The sequence below is a fragment of the Marmota flaviventris genome, unplaced genomic scaffold, assembly GCF_047511675.1.
Source record: "Marmota flaviventris isolate mMarFla1 unplaced genomic scaffold, mMarFla1.hap1 Scaffold_73, whole genome shotgun sequence".
Taxonomy (NCBI): Eukaryota; Metazoa; Chordata; class Mammalia; order Rodentia; family Sciuridae; genus Marmota; species Marmota flaviventris.
In genome coordinates this window covers 56708-72418 of record NW_027288415.1, presented here as the reverse complement: position 1 = coordinate 72418, position 15711 = coordinate 56708, and the positions used below count along the sequence as shown (strand labels likewise).

The 15711-nt window shown below is 40.0% G+C and overlaps 1 pseudogene; it reads left to right on the top strand.

The window, feature by feature from the left end:
* The first annotated feature begins 200 nt into the window (after positions 1-200).
* LOC139704470 (growth factor receptor-bound protein 14-like) overlaps positions 201-15711 on the top strand; it is a 39499-nt pseudogene continuing 23988 nt past the window's right edge.

The following is a 15711-nucleotide window of genomic DNA, read 5'->3' as shown; positions in this document are numbered from 1 at the left end:
TCTCAGATGCGTGTGGGATTTTTAAAAAATTCTTTTTGAGTTTCTGGACCTTGCTACATTTACCCAGAGGCCTGGGTTTTCTGGCTCTTTTATTTTTCATGGGGCCCAGGTCATAAGCCAGGCCCCTACTTTCCCCATGCCCATCAGGTGTCTAATCCCCCACCTCAGTCACTTCTGAGCCTGTCCTGGGGCACCGGGAGATGCCACTTCACTCACTGTGTCATTTTATGCAGGTGACTTCTGGTGGGCCTCCTAATTCTGTGCCCACCTGTCCCAGTGCTGGCAGTGCCTTGTCATCTTCAAGCCCTGCTTTACGTTCGTGGCACTTGATGGAGGTGTAATTTATACTGGTGACATGCACACCTTCTGAATGGCCAGCAGGTGGTTTTCAACAGATATGGCCAGGTATCGCTTAGCAACAGGAAAGTGTTTGGAGAAACGAGTTGTCAGGTGACTTTATTGTGGGGACATCACGCAGTGTGATGACGCACCGCCCAGGTGGTGCAGGCCCATCACTGGGTGGCCTCTTGTACTGTCAAGCAACACAGTGCCCTGTGTAGAGGCGCATACTTATAATCCTAGCTCCTCCGGAGGCTGAGGCCAGCAGAGGATTGGGAGTTTGAGGCCAGCCTTGGCAACTTAGCCAGATCCTGTCTCAAGGTAAAACAAAAAGGGCTGGGGAGGTAGCTCATGGTCAAGTGCTTGCTCTGGTTCAATCCTGGGTATGCCCCGCCCCCCCCAAAAAAATTAATAAACTGGAGACACGAGTCTAATGGAAGCACAGTGTAAGTAGGAGTCCACTCTGAAATAATGATAAAAACTTCAGTTAACAGTAAACATATCACCCTTTAATATGGTCACTTATTGTCCTCAAATGTCATGTACTACATGACAGTATGCACTACACTTTGTATGACTTTGTGCAGTAAATTAATTTAAGTCAGCTCACTCTAGACATGAATTTATGATGGCCTTGAAGCCGTTGGTGACAGAAGTCTTTCAGCTTCATGTAAACATTGTACCAAGGATTGAACCCTGAGCCTTGGCCATGAGAAGCAGGTGCTTTACCATGAGCTGCGTTGTCCAGGCTGATCTGCACCTGTGATCCTCCTGCCTCAGCCTCCCAAGTGATATATTGGGATCTTACAGGACCACGGCTGTACGTGGGATGTCACTGACTGAAATGTCTTATGTGGCACATTGCTGTACTTGTGCCTGGTGATCGTCCTCCCTCCTAAAATACAAGCCCTGTTGTCCCCAGTTAGTTTCCTCCTGCTCCTTTTAGTTAGTCTGTACCCATGAAAGCCAACCGCCATTCACACAGTGAAGCTGGGTTGAAATTCAGAGGACTTGCATGTGACAGGCTGTGGTGCCTGGTTTCTGTCGCTCAACACACTGGGTTTGAGATGTACCTATCTTGTGTGTACCACTGAGTTGCTTCTTTAAACTTCTCATTTTAAATAGCTTCATTGAGATATGATTTACATAGCATACAGTTTGCCCATTTAAAGTCTACAACTCAATGTATTTTTTTGCATATTTCATTTTGAATTTTTAAAATTGCGCTAAAATATAGATAATATAAAATTGGTCATTTTAATCATTATAGTAAGTGTGTTATTTACTGGCATTGATTCTGTTTGCAATGTTGTGCAATATCACCACTATTTTCATTTTTTTCCATCACCCCAAACAGAACCCTGTAACCAATTAAGCAATAACTTTTCCTCCAGGCCCTGTAACCTCTAATCTACATTCTTCCCTATTCGACTTATTTCACATAAACAGAATTGTGTATTTGTCCTTTTGTGTCTGGCTTATATCACTTAACATGTTTTTAAGCTTCCTTTATGTCATAGTGTAAATTTCATTCCTTTTTAAGACTGGATAATATTCTATTATATGGATATACCAGTTTGCTTATCCATTCATGTATTGACGGGCACTTGGGTGCCTTCATGTTGTAGCTATTGTGAGCAATTCTGCTGGGAACATGGGTGTATAAATGTCCGTTTGTAACCTCCTTTTAACCTAGGAGTGAAATGGAAAAGGATCCTATGTTAACTCTGGTGTCCAGCTGTTTGAGGACCACAGTGGCTGCACATCTGAGATTATGACCAGCAATGCAGAAAGGTTCCGATTTCTCCAGATCCTGGACAGCACTTGTTGGTTTGTCTCTGTGTCAAGTTACAGCCATCTTAGGAAGTGTGAGTGGCATCTCATTTGGTTTGGTTGGCACTTCCCTGATGACTAATGTTGTCGAGCATCTTTTCAGGTGCCTTTGGCCACTTGTGTCTTCTCCTTGCCGGTGTTGCTTTTTCATGCTATCATTACTTTATTGACATATTTGCATATTGGGAAATACATACTTCATAAAAGTAAAACTTAATGCATTGACAAATTTATATATGCACATGTAAATATCACCCATATTGAGACAGGATGATTCTGTCACACAGAAGTTTTCTATGCCACTTTCCATTAATCCCCACCTTCTTCCCATCACTGTGTATTAATTTTTAATCTTGCTTATTCCTGGATTTCATTAGATGAATAAAAAAACAAGTGTGTGTGTGTGTAAGTGTGTGTGTGTGTGTGTGTGTGTGTGTGTGTGTGTATTTGGCTGTGGTGTTCAGTGTAGTGTTTGAGGTCTGTCAGTGTTCTTGTGTATCAACCAGGACGTTTTCTTTGTTGCTGAGCAGTTTTCCTGAGTTTGGGTACAGCCGAGTTTACTCATTCAGTCTCTTGATGATGAATATTTGAGCTTTTTGCTGTTTTTGGCTTTTCTGAATAAAGCTGCCCTAAACATTTTTGTACATGTCTTTATGTGGAGATAGTCTCTTCTCCTGAGTGGAGCTGCTGGGTCATAAGTGAGGCAAGTGCTGAACTTTAATAGAAACTGTCAGTTTTCCAGTGTGTTGTCCCATTTTATATCCCCAACCCCTGGGAACACGCATCCCATCCCACACTGTTGTCAGCATTTGGTATTGTCAGTCTTTAGTTTTAGCCACTCTGGTGGGTGTGTGGTGGTATCTCATTATGGGTTAAATTTGCATCTCCCTGATGACTAATGATATCAGCACCTTCGCATTTGGAAAAGGTTGTGATTTACATTTTCCACATTAAAAAGTTAAGCGAGAAGATCCTAATGAACACGTGCAGAACAGCCCTGGGAGCTCAGGACATCCATTCTGATTGACAGATGTCAGTTTCAGATACATCTTCAATCACAAATGAGTTGGCAACTCAGTTAAAAAATAAAAAGTGAGGGGAGGCATGTATTTGAAGAATATTTGGAAAATAGCAGAAAATGGCCAGGCTCTCTCCTCCCATTTTTCCCCCCACTGAGTACTAGCTTTCTAGAGGGAAAATTCTGGTCCTGACACATGCTGATAGCACCGTGATGTTCCTCCTCCAGCTCTGAGCACATTCCAGCCCCTTGGCCCTCCTGCCTCATGCTGACCTGGGATGCCTGTCCACTAATCTCTGGCTATTCACAGCCTTCTCTGCACTTGCAACACAGCCCCTCCTCCCTGCTCCCACAGGGCGACTCTTGGCTTGGCTGAGGATGCTCAGTCTGCACCCGTGCCGTGCCAACTCCTCCCCTGCCTGGACCAGTTTTCGTAGTCTGTGTCCCTCAGTCCCCTGGGCCAGCACCACCTCGTCATTGTTTACTTCCTCCTCTCCCTCCCAGGCAGCATCCCTGGGGGGCCTGTCCTGTCAGCATTCATCTTCATGTTCTCAGCCCGGCCAGGCCCCAGCAGGCTGCACTGCTGCTTGTTTGGTGGGGACAGATGCCCATGGGTTGTTGGGCACATGTTCTGAAGGATCTGGGCCTTCCTCCCTGAGAGCATGCTTTCTGTGGTTTATTTAGTCACACCCTTCCTGAGTGTGTGTGGCCACACCTGTGTATTCCTAAATCTATGACACAAAATACAGGCCCCGGGACCTTGCATCCTGACCTTCTCCCTGTGTCCACTGCACCCCAACCTGTGACATGGGGCTGACCTTTTTCCCCATGGGAGCAGGGAGCCCCAGAGTTGGATGTGGCCAGGTGGCTGTCAAGACCAGCTAGGAGGTGTTTGAGGCATGGCCCGAGGCATCTAGGCCAGGACTAGGTGAGGATTTGTTTGGATCATGTATGAGAGAGACCAGGCATGACAGAAAGTGGATGCTTCTCCCTGTCCAAAGAAGCAGTGGTCAGGCTAAGAATTAATGAGGTGCATTGAGCTGTATCTGGCATCCCTGAGGGAGTGACCAAGAAGTGTGTGCCTGGTGCCCAGGTGCAGCATTGGCAGGTCACCGTCCGTCCACCTGACAGCCCCCCAAGTGCACCAGCCTGGGACCTTGCCCATCAGGTCCTATAGCTCCCAGGCCATGTTAAAAGACCTGGATTCAGGAGGCCTAGGCTGGGGCGTGGATCCTGCCTGTCTCTGAGCTCCCTTGTGACCCTGATGCTGCTGATCCCAGAGCCTCACTTTGAGGGACTGGGGCTGAACCTAAACCTACCAGGAAAGAGCAACTTGGTTGTTGGTGACTGGCTGAGTGGTCCATTCTCGTCCACTCTATGTGAGGCAGACCAGCATTTGTACATCATGGAATTTATACTTGAGATAACATTGCCTTTAAGAAAGGATTTGGGCTTTCTTTATCATTATGGAGAATGTACTGATACCTGAGTGCTTGCAGTGTATGGGGGGTGGGCGAGCTGCTTGGCACATGCTCCAACCATCTGAGAAGGCTTAATTCTCTGAATTGAACATTTGTGGCCAATTTAGATTTCGGGGGGTACTTTTATGTTGTGATTTTACAGGAAATTCATGAAACTGATGGTAAACTCTAGGTACAGAAAGGTTCCATTCATTGTTCATTGATTGCTGGTTATAGACTTATACAGACCCTCTCAACTCTTTTTTGGGGTCTTGGGGGTTGGCCCCTGGGCTTTGTATGTGCTGGGCAAGTGGTCTACCTCAGAGCTACACACCCAGCCCTTTTTATTTTACTTTGAGACAGGATCTCCCTGAGTCGCCCAGGCTGGCCTTGAACTTGCCACCCTCCTGCCTCAGCCTCATGCAGCTGGGATCACAGGCATGGCCACTGCCTGCCCCAGCTCTGCCCCAGGGGTTCTTTGATGGGAATAACCTTTCTTTTTTTCACTGTTTCCTTACAACCTATGAACTCTCTTTTGTAATTAAACAGGTAGGAGATGGGAAGCTTTGTCAGAATTTGTATTTTCATAAAAATTCTGCATTTTCAGATTATTAAATAGAAGCAACTATTCATTGTAGGAAAGAATGGGACTTTTTACTGGAGAAAAACATAAAGAAAAAGAAGTCACTAATAAGCTCATCATTCAGAATCGTCACTACTGAAATTTGGGTGCATTTCCTGGTATATTTTCATGCATGTTAATGGATGATTTTACAGAATTGTTTATAACAGTTTTCACTTTATATTACTGTTTCATACTGTCCTCATGATTAAACTTCTTTATAGTTTTCATTTTTAATTTATTTAATATTTTTGGTGAGGGGGTACTGGGGAATGAACTCAGGGGCACTCGACCAAATCCTCAGGCTGATTTTATATTTTGTTTAGAGACAGGGTCTCATTGAGTTGCTTAGAGCCTCATTTTTGCTGAGCCTGGCTTTGAACTCATGATTCTCCTGTCTCAGCCTTCTGAGCTGCTGGGATCACAGGTGTGTGCCACCATACCTGGAATACTCCATACTTTTAGGAATACTTGATAACAGGAGATTATACACCATAGGAAATTTTCTTAACCCTCATTTCCACTAATTTCAAAAGGAAAGGACATTTTTTTGAAAAAATGACATTGGCCCCGGGCCTGCTAGTTAGGCGGAACTGTGACCACCGCCAGAACAGGCCCAGTGGCCCACGGAGGGGCAGAGCTGCCAACCACACCTGCAAGGTAGGTGGACCTGCGACCCACAGGCAGAACAGGCCCAGAGGCCTGCTGAGGGGCAGAGCCGCCCCCTCCCCCCGCTCCTGAAAGATAGGCGGAACTGTGACCACCAGCAGAACAGGCCCAGCGGCCTGCTGAGGGGGAGAGCCACCCCCTCACCCCCACACCTACAAGGTAGGTGGAATTGTGACCACCGACAAAACAGGCCCAGCGGCCTTCAGAGGGGCAGAGCCGCTGCCCGCACCTGCAAAGTAGGTGGAACTGTGACCGCCAACAGAACAGGCCCAGCAGCCCACAGAGGGGCAGAGCCGCCGCCCGCGCCTGCAAGGTAGGCGGACCTGCTACCAACCAGCAGAACTGGCCCAGCGGCCTGCCAGCGTGGTAGGCACATTGCCCCAATTGGAGGAGGGGCAGAGCCGCCACCTGCACCTGTGAGGGAGACTTTGCAACTATACAAGAGCAATATAAATATATAGGGGGAAAATTCAATAACACAACAGTTTCACCAAGCAGAAAGAAACACGAACAGTATGAAGAGACAAGGAAAGAAAGGACCAAAAGCAATGCAGGTCAACTCAACGTTAGAAGAGGTAATATCTGCAGCAGATGGAATGTCAGATAAAGAATTCAGGATATACATGCTTCAGATGATCTGGAGTATCAAGGAAGACATTAGACAGCAAAATCAGACAATGAAAGATCACTTCGACAATGAATTAAATAAACAAATCCAGGAAGCAAAGGATCAACTATACAGGGAGATAGAAGTTATAAAAAACAAACAAACAGAAATCCTAGAAATGCAGGAAGCAATAAACCAACTTAAAAACTCAATGGAGAATACAACCAGCAGAGTAGAACACTGAGAAGACAGAACATCAGACAATGAAGACAAAGTATTTCAACATGAAAAGAACATAGACAGCTCAGCAAGACTGTTAAGAAACCATGAGCAGAACATCCAAGAAATATGGGATAACATAAAGAGACCAAACTTAAGAGTCATTGGGATACAGGAAGGTATAGAGGTCCAAACCAAAGGAATGAGCAATCTGTTCAATGAAATAATACGAGAAAACTTCCCAGACTTGAAGAATGAGACAGAATCCCAAATCCTAGAAGCCTACAGGACGCCAAATGTGCAAAATCATAAGAGATCCACACCTAGACACATTATAATGAAGATGCCCAACATACAGAATAAGGAGAGAATTTTAAAAGCTACAAGAGAAAGGAAAAAGATTACATTTAGGGGTAAACAAATCAGGATAACAGCTGATCTCTCAGCACAGACTCTGAAAGCTAGAAGATCCTGGAATAACATATTTCAAACACTGAAAGAAAATGGGTTGCAACCAAGAATTGTGTATCCAGCAAAATTAAGCAAAATTAAGCTTCAGGATGGAAGATGAAATTAAAACCTTCCACGATAAACAAAAGTTAAAAGAATTTGCAGCTAGAAAACCATCTCTCCAAAAAATCCTTGGCAAAACATTACAGGAAGAGGAAATGGAAAATAACAATGAAAACCAACAGTGGGAGGTAGGACAGTAAAGGGGGGGAAATAATCAAAGAGGAAAACAAACCATGTTTAGTAACATAAATAAACAAATATGGCTGGAAGAACAACCCATATCTCAATAATAACCCTAAATGTTAATGGCTTAAACTCACCAATTAAGAGACACAGGCTAGTAGAATGGATCACAAAACATGACCCAACAATATGCTGCCTACAGGAGACACATTTGATAGGAAAAGACACACCTGGACTGAAGGTGAAAGGTTGGGGAAAATCATATCACTCATATGGACTTCGGAAACAAGCAGAAGTGTCCATACTCATATAAAATAAAATAGATTTCAAGTCAAAGTTAATCAAAAGGGATAAAGAGGGACACTACATACTGCTCAAGGGAACCATACACCAACAAGACATAACAATCATAAATATATATGCCCCAAACAATGGTGCAGCTATGTTCATCAAACAAGCTCTTCTCAAGTTCAAGAGACTAATAGACTACCATACAATAATCATGGGAGACTTCAACACACCTCTCTCACCACTGGACAGATCTTCCAAACAAAAGTTGAATAAAGAAACTATAGAACTCAATAACACAATTAATAACCTAGACTTAATTGACATATATAGAATATACCACCCAACATCAAGGAGTTTCACGTTTTTCTCAGCAGCACATCGATCCTTCTCAAAAATAGATCATGTATTATGTCACAGGGCAACTCTTAGACAATATAAAGGAGTAGAGATAATACCATGCATCTTATCTGATCATAATGGAATGAAACTAAAAATCAATGATAAAAGAAGGAAGGAAAAATCATGCATCACTTGGAGAATGAACAATAGGTTACTGAATGATCAATGGGTTATAGAAGACATCAAGGAGGAAATTAAAAAATTCTTAGAGATAAATGAAAACACAGACACAACATATCGGAATCTATGGGACACATTGAAAGCAGTTCTAAGAGTAAAATTCATTGCTTGGAGTTCATTCCTTAAAAAAAGAAAAAAAAAACAACAAATAAATGATCTCATACTTCATCTCAAAATCCTAGAAAAAGAAGAACAAAACAACAGCAAAAGAAGTAGAAAGCAAGAAATAATTAAAATCAGAGTTGAAATTAATGAAATCGAAACAAAAGAAACAATTGAGAAAGTTGATAAAACTAAAAGTTTGTTCTTTGAAAAAATAAATAAGATCAACAGACCCTTAGCCATGCTAACGAAGAGAAGAAGAGAGAGAACTCAAATTACTAGCATATGGGATGAAAAAGGCAATATCACAACGGACACTTCAGAAATACAGAAGATAATCAGAAATTATTTTGAATCCTTATACTCCAATAAAATAGAAGATAGTGAAGGCATCGATAAATTTCTTAAGTCATATGATCTGCCCAGATTGAGTCAGGAGGATATAGACAACCTAAACAGACCAATATCAATGGAGGAAATATAAGAAACCATCAAAAGACTACGAACTAAGAAAAGCCCAGGACCCGATGGGTATACAGCAGAGTTTTACAAAACCTTTAAAGAGGAACTAATACCAATACTTTTCAAGCTATTTCAAGAAATAGAAAAAGAGGGAGAACTTCCAAATTCATTCTACGAGGCCAACATCACCCTGATTCCTAAACCAGACAAAGACACTTCAAAGAAAGAAAACTACATACCAATTTCTCTAATGAACCTAGATGCAAAAATCTTCAATAAAATTCTGGCAAATCATATACAAAAACATATCAAAAAAATTGTGCACCATGATCAAGTAGGATTCATCCCTGGGATGCAAGGCTTATTCAATATATGGAAATCAATAAATGTTATTTACCACATCAATAGACTTAAAAATAAGAACCATATGATCATCTCGATAGATGAAGAAAAAAGCATTCGACAAAGTACAGCATCCCTTTATGTTCAAAACTCTAGAAAAGCTAGGGATAACAGGAACATACCTCAATATTGTAAAAGCAATCTATGCTAAGCCTCAGGCCAGCATCATTCTGAATGGAGAAAAATTGAAGGCATTCCCTCTAAAATCTGGAACAAGACAGGGATGCCCTCTCTCACCACTTCTGTTCAACGTAGTTCTCGAAACACTGGCCAGAACAATTAGGCAAATGAAAGAAATCAAAGGCATAAAAATAGGAAAAGAAGAACTTAAATTATCACTATTGCAGATAACATGATTATATACCTAGCAGACCCAAAAGGGTCTACAAAGAAACTATTAGAGCTAATAAATGAATTCAGCCAAGTGGCAGGATATAAAATCAACACGCATAAATCAAAGGCATTCCTGTATATCAGGGACAAATCCTCTGAAATGGAAATGAGGACAACTACTCCATTCACAATATCCCCCCCAAAAATAAAATACTTGGGAATCAACCTAACAAAAGAGGTGAAAGACTTATACAATGAAAACTACAGAACCCTAAAGAGAGAAATAGAAGAAGATCTTAGAACATGGAAAAATATACCCTGCTCATGGATAGGCAGAACTAACATCATCAAAATGGTGATATTACCAAAAGTTCTCTATAGGTTTAATGCAATGCCAATCAAAATCCCAACGGCATTTCTTGTAGAAAAAGATAAAGCAATTATGAAATTCATATGGAAAAATAAAAGACCCAGAATAGCAAAAACAACTCTAAGCAGGAAGTGTGAATCAGGCGGTATAGCGATACCAGACCTCAAACTATACTACAGAGCAATAGTAACAAAAACAGCATGTTACTGGTACCAAAACAGGCAGGTGGACCAATGGTACAGAATAGAGGACACAGAAACCACTCCACAAAACTACAACTATCTTATTTTTGATAAAGAGGCTAAAAGCATGAAATGGAGGAAGGATAGCATCTTCAACAAATGGTGCTGGGAAAACTGGAAATCCATATGCAACCAAATGAAACTGAATCCCTTTCTCTCGCCATGCACAAAAGTTAAATCAAAATGGATCAAGGAGCTTGATATCAAATCAGAGACACAGCGTCTGATAAAAGAAAAAGTTGGCTACGATCTACATATTGTGGGGTCGGGTTCCAAATTCCTCTATAGGACACTCATAGCACAAGAGTTAATAACTAGAATCAACAAATGGGACTTACTCAAACTAAAAAGTTTTTTCTCAGCAAAAGAAACAATAAGAGAGGTAAATAGGGAGCCCACATCCTGGGAACAAATCTTTACTCCTCACACTTCAGATAGAGCCCTAATATCCAGAGTATACAAAGAACTCAAAAAATTAAACAATAAGAAAACAAATAACCCAATCAACAAATGGGCTAAGGACCTGAACAGACACTTCTCAGAGGAGGACATACAATCAATCAATAAGTACATGAAAAAATGCTCACCATCTCTAGCAGTCAGAAAAATGCAAATCAAAACCACCCTAAGATACCATCTCACTCCAGTAAGATTGGCAGCCATTATGAAGTCAAACAACAACAAGTGCTGGTGAGGATGTGGGGAAAAGGGTACACTTCAGTTGAGATTTTTTTTTTTTTTTTTTGTTTTATTGCTGCTGTGATATCTTGTTTAGGTATTTTGGTGGACCAAATTAAGAAATATATACAAGTGTAAAGACATCCATATATGTGTACTTCATAAATATATATTTTTACATGCATAAATAATAATGAATAAAGACATTTACATGTTCACATATATTAAAAAAAAAAAAAAAAAAACGAAAAGGGTACACTTGTACATTGCTGTTGGGACTGCAAATTGGTGCAGCCAATTTGGAAAGCAGTATGGAGATTTCTTGGAAAGCTGGGAATGGAACCACCATTTGACCCAGCTATTCCCCTTCTCGGTCTATTCCCTAAAGACCTAAAAAGAACATGCTACAGGGACACTGCTACATCGATGTTCATAGCAGCACAATTCACAATAGCAAGACTGTGGAACCAACCTAGATGCCCTTCAATAGATGAATGGATAAAAAAATGTGGCATTTATACACAATGGAGTATTACTCTGCATTAAAAAATGACAAAATCATAGAATTTGCAGGGAAATGGGTGGCATTAGAGCAGATTATGCTAAGTGAAGCTAGCCAATCCCTAAAAATCAAATGCCAAATGTCTTCTTTGATATAAGGAGAGTAACTAAGAACAGAGTAGGGAGGAAGAGCATGAGACGAAGATTAACATTAAACAGGGATGAGAGGTGGGAGGGAAAGGGAGAGAGAAGGGAAAATGCATGGAAATGGAAGGAGACCCTCAGGGTTATACAAAATAACATACAAGAGGAAGTGAGGGGAAAGGGAAAAATAATACAAGGGGGAGAAATGAATGACAGTAGAGGGGGTAGAGAGAGAAGAGGGGAGGGGAGGGAAGGGGAGGGGAGGGGAAGGGGGATAGTAGAGGATAGGAAAGGCAGTAGAATACAACAGACACTAGTATGGCAATATGTAAATCAGTGGATGTGTAACTGATGTGAGTCTGCAATCTGTATACGGGGTAATAATGGGAGTTCATAACCCACTTGAATCAAAGTGTGAAATATGATATATCAAGAACTATGTAATGTTTTGAACAACCAACAATAAAAATTAAAAAAAAAAATCTTCATCCCTTAATGAGGTGAATTGTTCAACCCTGAAACAAATATTTTAATTTTGGCACCATGATGAGTTGGAGGAAAAATAGTTCTTGTATCTTAATGCAGATTTGTTATTAAATTTATATCATAATTTGCATAGCAATAAAAGGAAATTGAGAATTAGCAAAATTTACATTGTGATATGTAATTTTTCTTTTCAGATGACTGCTTTGGTATAAAAATTGAATTACTAATTCAAAATTGATGAGAAATTTTTATCAATCTGGATATTTAGGAATTGAGTTGAAATTTTCTATGCATATGAGACATGTATACAAAATCTATTATAAACGTTTGTACAGTTATTTGTGTGTGTGTCTGTTTATCTGTTAACATATTCACTGAAGCATTCTTCACAGAAAGAACATTAGAAGACCATGAGCTGGTGATTGAAGTGCTGTCTAATTGGGGAATGGAAGAAGAAAATAAGCTGTACTTTAGAAAAAAATTATGCCAAATATGAATTCTCTAAAAACCCAATGGTAAGTGAAATCTCCATTAACAGTCAATGAAAATTAAATGAGTCATTTAAATTTTACATGAAGAATATGGTCACTATCAATAAAATATAGTTCCATTTAGTGATTCTGGCCCTTTAAAATTATACTCACATTTCTTATTCTAACAATGATTAGTCACCATGATACAAGAAGTTCAGACACATATAAAACATTTCTTTAGCCTTACTTGCAGAATCTCAATTGAGATGCATTTAGTCATTTAACTTAAAAATATAGGTAAACCTACTTTGGAGGCATTATTGCTTTTTTTTTTCTTGCCTTAGAGGAAAACTAGACAAAGCAACTGTACATTTGACTTTGAGATAAATTATTATAGATCCTCAAATCTATTCCAAAATGTAGTTTAAGTTTTTTTTCACAATATTTAGGAAACTTAAGTAAGAAACTCTCTAAAACAAAAATAGATTGGTAATCATTGGGAATGTGTAGCTTAGCCAGAAATTTAAGATTGACATGAATCTTGATGCTTCAAATTATTTTGTTTTTAGTGACATAATTTTTGAGCTAAATAGAAATGAGATAAAGGGTAGCATATTATATAGCAAATACTACTTTCATTATAATTCTCTTTAAAAGAAAATAAATGTATGTCACATTCTAATGAAGACTAGGGATATAGAGAAGTCAGAATAGCCTCTGGGCTCATTAGTTTAAATTGTTTTTGTCTCTGCAGCAGTAGCATATTTTTACATGAAGTTTTGGATAATTGGATTGAAATGATCCTTTATGAAAAATATATGATACACACCATAATAAATATTTTCAAACCCTGAAAGACCTCTTACATTCTCTTTTATTTTAACCTATTAATAGAAACATAATGGGATGATCTTTGACAAAGAAAATAAGAGTTCTAACAAAAATTAAATAGATTTGAAGGGAAAGTGTTTTCTTGTTGCAAATCTTTATTAAAAGCTAGAATTTAAAAGTTGTATTTAAAGAAATATTGCCGCAGTCTGGCAGGGCACAAAATCACGAGCCACTCAAGCAGGAACAAAGTTTATTTTTTGAAACTGCCGCCAATGTCCGGTACCGCCCGGGAAGATTTTTTCCACACACGCGGCCTCCTCTCGGACCGCGAGAGAGCTCCTCCCCCGGAACTCCCTCCTACTGTACTTCCCCAACCAATGGGAACTCTCCAGGAGTCCCGTAGCCGGCCTAGGTGAACAGCAGGAGTCCAATATCCATATGAATGCAAATCTTAACATAATCATATCATCTCAATGGCTAGCTGGCGTCACCTTTCGACCAAAAATGCCATGCATCATATACTTGGCTCTTAGCATCTCCCCCCTTCTGTTTAAGTAACAAGCAATCTGGCTAGGGACCGTGCCTGTTAGGTTTGTCCAATTCAACATATGGTTCTTACCCGTCATCGGAAAACTGACTTTTAGGCGTCAGCCTCCTGTCTTAGGTTGATACCACTGCAATTGGATCATACCCGTCACTGACTACCGGTCCAGCATATAGCCATACTTGTGGATAGGCCTATGTACCAGTGGGGGGGTGAGGTTCTTTGCCTCACCTCTGTTGGCCCCCAAAATTGGCCTTGGTGCTGGTGGGGGGGTGAGGTTCTTTACCTCACCTCTGTTGGCCCCCAAAATTAGACCATCACTAGTAGAAGGGAGGAGGATACAGAAATGTCATGACACCAAGTCAATTAACGGCTCCTAGGAAAAATTACATCACTGGTGACACATCAGCAAAGATAGGCTAGCACTACCATAATTCGCTGCATCAACAAATAGATCACAAAGCATACAAGTGATACATAGTCCAGGCAAGTTCTGTAAGCAGTTCAAAGCAGAGGAATCTATCAATATGTCCATATCCTCCCAAAATAAAGCATACAAGTGATACATAGTCCAGGCAAGTTCTGTAAGCAGTTCAAAGCAGAGGAATCTATCAATATGTCCATATCCTTCCAAAATAAATCGACTCATTGATTGAGCATTACTTGTTGAGTTATAAATCATTGATGTATCAGCTTACATGGTTTGTTGTGATAACTCTCGAAGAAGTTGTAGTTTGGTTTTATCTTTGTCTTCACCGGCACTGGGATGAAAATAGGAATTTTGACAATGATGCTAAAAAAAAATATGTAACATTTCAACAGGTACTAAGAAAACAATATTTAGAACAATTTACATTATCCTGAACAGAATTATTAAATATAATGAAAAGGAAAGGTGAAAGTAAACAAACAGATTTGTTAACCTTCTATTTGTTCATATATTAGAACAATCCTCAACAGCTGTTTACCCAAATTAAATTAAACTATTAAAATCATGTGAATAATAAAAAAAAAATTTTTTTTTTTTTTTGGATCCATGTGCATGAGCGCCCCTCATATGTGAAATATGGACATACGACATACAGACATACAACACAAAACAGAAGTGTGCACACGTAACATATAACACATAAGACAATAGTAAAGGCCTTGTAGCTTTACCTAGGTGAAATCTCCATTGCAATGTTCAAAAACTCCACAGTCAAAAAAACTGATCAGAAAAAACATTAACCTAGGTCTGTATGAGCTCAAAAATAAAATAGAACTTTATGATGTGGGAAAAAGCAATAATAAAATAGATATTGAAAAAAAACATCCTGGTTAATCACTGTCACAGATGTAAGAATAGCCAAGCTGGAGATCTGGATATCAGCTGTTATGGATTTGAGTGGAATCATCTTCCTTTTGTTCTGTAGGAGCTGTTTTAGTTAGTCTCTCTGGAATCCAAATCGGCTGCTGTTCTTCCTGTGGAAAAACACAAACAGAGCCCCGACTCCAGACTATCACTGGGTCAGGACCTTTCCATTGTCCTGTTAGAATATCTTTTCAAAGTACCTTAGGCTTATGTACATTTTTTGGATACAAATGTCTTTCCGCAGCACTAAGCCCTGATGAATCCAAATTTAAAAAGTTTAGAGTAAAAAGGGTTATTTTAAGTTTATCTTTGGGGGATATATACCCCTTTCCAATTCCCTCCTTTTGTTTTAATAAGTACATTTTAATAGTTTGATGAGCTCTTTCAACTATGCCTTGTCCTTGTGGATTGTATGTAATTCCTGTTATGTGAGTAATGCCAAATGATGAGCAAAAT